This window comes from Rhamphochromis longiceps, linkage group LG7 (assembly GCF_057381845.1).
Source record: "Rhamphochromis longiceps isolate RC_006_pf linkage group LG7, R_longiceps_female_GT1.1, whole genome shotgun sequence".
NCBI classification, from domain to species: Eukaryota; Metazoa; Chordata; class Actinopteri; order Cichliformes; family Cichlidae; genus Rhamphochromis; species Rhamphochromis longiceps.
Window position 1 is genome coordinate 68068416 of NC_140563.1, and position 6000 is coordinate 68074415.

Sequence of the window (6000 nt, forward strand, 5' to 3'; positions counted from 1 at the left end):
ACATCCTGCAGAGAATAAGCTTTTCATTACCATCTACCTGAGGGATGCATCAGTGAGATTAATGGGTCAGTGAGGTAACCTGTGAACGCAACCTGGTCAGCTGCAAGTAAAACATCAGAGCCTGACGTGCCTCTGACAGTCAGACGTGTTTGGGCTCGTCTCATTGTTGTGTGCATTAGGGAACATAAACACATAGTGTTGGTATAGCAACTTATTAAAATCATGTAAAAATTTATCTTGGTGTTATCACATATGTACTGTTGAGCCATGCCTGACTGATGCGGCCAAATGAAGCCCAGCTGTAAAGTTACAGCAGTGCAAAGTGTCACTGGAATTTGCCTCCATTCAGATGGTGACGCTAAAACAGTTCGCTGACACTGAATCTGACACTTCTGCTGTGGCAGCTACAAGAATACAGATTAAAACACACAGACTGGTGCAGAGTCGGCGCCGAACATACTGAGTAACCTTTAATGTTGAACTGCGTGCAGTTTATTTGCAGCTGTCACTGTAAAATAAATATATTTGCCCCCTTTTATGTGAGTGCACGCAGAGCCTGAACCAGAACACCTGGGTTAACAAAAAGTTAATAACCACGTTATACCTCTGACCTCTGACCGGTGTTTAGAGTTTGAAAAACAACTGGTTTCTCTGATTAGTTTAATCACAAAGTTGAACTCAAATGCCACCTTGGATAGCTAGCCAAGTTACAACTAACTGCCTCCAGCTTGCATAGCTCGTACTGCAGGAAGTTGTCAGCCTGGCAAATTTACAAGGCTGATCAAACTTGTGAGTTTGGATGAATTAGCTCAAGTCATCCAGTCGTGACAGAAGTTTTCTGCTTTAGATAGCTAGCACTTCATCTGCATTAGAAGCCATGCAAACACTGAAAGAAGAAAAGTGGATTTATGGAGTGCCATGTCTGTGTCTATTATGGCTCATCCTCAGCGTCGTGGCTTTACCAGGGAGTCAGCCTTTACTGCTAGCCCCTCTGCAGCCCTCTGTGAGAAGTCCTTTCTGCCTCACTTAGCCTTCACGTCCCAAAACTGAGTAAAACCTGAGTCTGTAGCAGGAGGCCCTGCAACCACTCGGATGAACAAATTGACTCCAGTCTGTTTATTTTTTGTTTTTCTTCAACCAAATCTCCTTTGTGCCGTTTGTCTCCTGCTTACCGTGTGCTCTCAGGGACTGCGTGTCAGCCACCAGCAGAAGTCTGGTTTGTAAACAGTTTTTAAAAAATTATACACAAACATTAGAGAAGTCTGCTCTGACAGAATTCAGTGCTATTGGTCACGGAAAAATGAGAACGCCGCCAATTTCACAGCAAAATGCTGCAGCACGACCCGTCTGAGTTGACTGACACTGGAAGTGCCGCACACGTGCAGATCCTGAAATATATGATGCAGTTTCATCTGAACGAGCAGACCGGTGGATACTTCTTGTTGTGTTTTGATCTGCTGTTAAACGAGCGAACACATTTCCAGTTTTGGCATCGTTCTGAAAAGCTCATCTGGAGGAAGGTTTGAAGTGTGGATGCAGTTGTGAAAAGAGGTCGTTGAGATGGAGCGATAGCCGGAGTGAAGTAGACTGAGACTGATGCATTACACCGAGGGATGAGAGTGTCACTGAATGGCCTGTCTGGCACCCAAGGTGCTGCTCTGCAGGATGGGGCGTGATGACACTGCACGTTACAAAATGTGACATTTCTCAACTGGCGTCTCCCAAAACTCCCAGTGACACAATCATTCCACTACAGCCAAGTATTGAACTCTGCGGACTGCTGCGCTGCACAGAGCTGTCAGCAACCGCAATCAGCTCTGTGCCGGAGAAGCAGATTTAGGTTGAATGTCTGGTTATATATGATGTGTAGATGCTTTTCCGTGGCTTTGGCTTTAAAGATGATCAAAGTTCAGATTGGTATTTGAATGCTTCTTTTTAATAATGTACCATAGAAATCCCAGACCGCCTCTGAAGTAAGAAACGGTCATCAAACACGAGTCGACATGCGTTATGTCTGACTGTCAGCAGTTATTCTTACTGCGTATTTAATCCTAGTCACTGAAAGTTACCAACACTGACAGTGGAGCAGAGACACGACCACGAAGCAGACTTACAAGTCATCAATCTGCAGCAAAATGCTGAAAAGGTCAAATGCCCGTCTCTCTCTGTACTCAGATATGACCTTCAAAACATCAAGTGCAGGTCAGAGGAAACTGGAGGACTTATCGTTAATGTGCAGCGAGTTTAGGCGACTGTTGCAAGAAGCCTAACAAATTACAATGTTGGCTTACCAAAAAGCAGCTGTTTGACACATTACTGTAGCTGGGCATGCCACGATGTGTTAGTGGGTACCAGTACATTCATGGTTGTCAATACCTAATAGTTTGATTATGACTGTTTTAAAAAAATTGTTAAATACTTGTTTAATTTGCTCACACGGCAACGGCAGACGGTTGATTTAAAATGGTAACGTCATGTTTTTGACCCGGACTGAAATGTTAGCGTGGCTGCAGAGTAGCTTACTCATGTTACTGCAACATTACAAACATTTTATCCTGTGCAGCAAAGTGAATTTCACACGGCAGCCGTCTCAAAAATCTGTAACGTGCATTTCAAAATAACAATGCAGAGTTCCTTCATCCCCGAGTCTTACTGCTCCTCCTATCGACCAATCACTGCAGAGCTTCAAGTCGCAATCTTCCTGCATTTGCAGGCATCACCCAAGAGCAGCTGTACCACCTGTGATTGTTTCCACCAAGCTGGTAAAAACATCAGCAACACAAATTGGCTCAAAGAAACTTCCATAACAAATAAGCTTTGATATATTTGTGAGTACTGTGCACGTAGTTCTACCCGCAGCTAATATGCAGACCTTGTCCTTGGTTAGGCTGAATAACCAATCAGTACCAATATGAGATCAAACAGTTGGAAACGGCAGCAAAATGTCTGAAGACGCAAGCATCAAATGAACAGTGTGTTCCAGATCTGTGGACTTCAACAGACGACCGAACCAACGCTTTTTACATCGTGATGACTTGCAGTCTGATTTGACAGCTCCCCTTGTGGTTACAGCTTTACGCCTGAATTATCTGACTGAATTTAAACGTCAACTTAAAATAAAAGACTGCTTGTAGTTACTTGCAGTACTTTTTCCCTTCAACCATAAAAGGCCGATGGGGTATTGTAGTCGCTCCTTTTCTGGATTATCGAGGATGCGTAACGACGTGATGGCTCTACTTGTTGCCGCTGTCTGCTCTGAGGCGCTCAGAGTAATGAAGAGTCCTTTTGGCCTTTCCTCACTTGGTTGTTTCCAGTCACTGTGTTTGGAGCAGTCGGCCCCTGATGAAAGCAACAAAACAAGTTTCGTTTATTAGCTCATCAGTGTGAAAGATGAATCTGTGTTCATCAGAAGACGTCTGCTGGTCCTCTAGTGACCCGTTTCATGTTAGGCACACGCTTAACTACTAGTTTGTTTCCTTGTGTTTTTTAATGTGTATATTTAAGCTTTGTAGCTTTGTGTTTTGTATTTTAATCTAACCCTACCCTGAAAGTACTCACCGCTGACCTGGTTGGTGTTCAGAAGGTGTATTATGAATTTTGGTAATACCCACCACCACCCAAACCCCCTGCAAGATGGGATACTTGTTTCCTTGATCCTCTTCAATAAGATCCGGGAGGATACAGAAATGGCCTCATGCAGCTCATGCAGTGTAGATATTATATTATAAATGTATTGCCAGTAAAATCTTTCCCCATTGTGTGTTGTAGGCTGCTGCACATCCTTCCGTTCACCCCGTGACCCCTGCTGCAGTACATAAAGGCTCCAGCTGAACCTGCAGCTCCCTGAAACTGCATATGCATATTTTCTTGCACACATACAGACGTACGTTACATTTAACCAACCAGAGGGACTAAACTGGTGCCGGTGAGCCTTTTTGACCCCATCAGCGCCTGCTTTGGGACCTGTTGTGTTTTCAGACTGGTTGAAGTTGGACTTATCCAAGGATTGCTGTGTTTGCTGTCCAGACTTCTTCTGACACGCCTTTCTCTGCAGAAAGGATTGAACTACTACTTCTCTCCATCTCAAATGTTTTTGACCTTTTTGTGTCCGCGACCTGAGCGCGGCACGATGACCGCTTCCCTGCAGGGACTGACAGGCTCCTCCAACTATGTCTGAGGCAAATGCTGTAACAGAAAGCAAATATTCATGTGTTAACATGTTACTGAGAATAATTACCGTGGGCTTCATTTACTCTCTCCAGCTGATGAAAGAAAACAGCGTTGCTAATGCTGATTTCCACCTTTATTGGCACCAGTTGGACTAATTGTTGCTCTATTTCAAGTATGTAGTTATTAAATGCAGTTTAATAAGAGCAGTTGCTGTTTGTAGCTCACATTCCAGTTATGCATGAATGACTTTAACTTCAGATTTCCTAAACTCATCGACTTACAAGTCCCCAGCACAGCTGCACGTTGGTGTTTCAGCTTCCTCTGCTTCCAGAGGGGAGGGGCTGAGCATTTATCCACAGGAGGCTTGGAGTGAAGTGATGTTTACGTACAGTAAGACGAATAAAACTGTCGCATCGGCATCAAAGAAAAGCAGTATGAATGGGGCTTTAATGAGGAAAAGGGATAATGTGTCAAAACTTAATCATCTGATTCAGGAAACGATTAAAATGTGAAGGAGTTTGATTTGAAAAGCACTACTGAAGTTTACAGTGTGGGGTGTGCGTGCTTAGACTGAGATTTGGAAAGTCATCTGTTCTAGAGAAACTCTTTTTAAAGGAATGACGCACATTTATAATTTTTGAATGCTTGTGTGTGTTTTTGAGGCATTCAGAGGTGAGGTTGTGTTGGATGTTCAGACGGACTCAGTGATTGGTGGAGATGTAGTGGAGGAGGAGCTCTGCAGTGTTTAGGTTGGGTTTTACTAACTGCAGGCACTCAGGTTGCTTTTCTCCTCATGTGGATGTTTTCCTGCACACTCACATTATCCAGGTTATTTCATAGCTTTTTTTTGTATCTTAGAGTTTTAAACCTTATTTTGACTCCTTCCTCCCCTCACATCTACACATATTAGATACTTGTCTTTTCTCTGGAAGCTGAGTCTTCAGTGCTGGGATGAGAATCAGTTGGGTCCACTTTCTTTTCTTCTTTAGATTAATTTCCTGCATATTTGGTGGAAACCAGTAGCTCTTTAAATCCCAGAAATCCTCAGTGCAGGTCAAATAACGTGAGCTACACTTCAGCTGTTTGAATCATTTACACTTCAGTTTACTGGATGTATCTTTTTTCCCTTTTTTGTATCCTCCCAAAACATGTGACATTTTTGGGGAGAATTTACTACTGCCTACAATTTCTGACAATTACATAAAGACTTGCCTCTGTAACGTTTACACAGTTAATAAAAATGTCAGAATGTGTTTTGTAAAGACGACTAAGGCGTCGATTTAATGTAAATGATTTATTGTCCACTGAGTCACGGTTTTATTGAACTGCTGTACTGTGAAACTTTAAAAATGATGAATGTGTTGGACAAATTAGACAATAAAGAGAAGAAATGTTGATTTGTTTTGTTTCCTTTTCTTTTTTGTTCCTGTAGAGGGAAAACTACATTTCAAATGAAATGGTCAAAATGCGTTTGACTTTGAGTCATGATACCCCGAGCCTAGCAACGATGTCAGACTTTTATCTTAAGTGTGCCAGACGAGTGAAACTTCCCTTTCTGTCCGTGTAAAGATGTTTGACTGTGTATGAATACAACATGTTGAAATTGTTAAAGTAAAACTTCAAAAGATCTGAAATGTATAAAATTTCAGGAGAAGCTGTAAAACTTGCAGTTCCTCTGATGACCACTGGAAGCAAGTTGGTTTCACATGTTCAAGTATCCAAGTTTACAACATTAATAAGTACATTTGCAGTCTGATAGAAAAGAACCTCTCTGGAGTTCACGCGTTTGTACGAACCCCCCTCTCCCTGACCTTAATCCAATAAAACACC

The 6000-nt window shown here is 42.5% G+C and overlaps 1 protein-coding gene across 1 annotated transcript in view; it reads left to right on the forward strand.

Moving 5' to 3' along the window:
* vps9d1 (VPS9 domain containing 1) overlaps positions 1 to 5567 on the forward strand; it is a 28257-nt gene extending 22690 nt beyond the window's left edge. The window contains exon 17 of the mRNA XM_085414968.1: positions 3769 to 5567. The gene's annotated coding sequence lies outside the window, so the exon portion shown is untranslated. The remainder of the gene's footprint in view (positions 1 to 3768) is intronic.
* Positions 5568 to 6000: the final 433 nt, after the last annotated feature.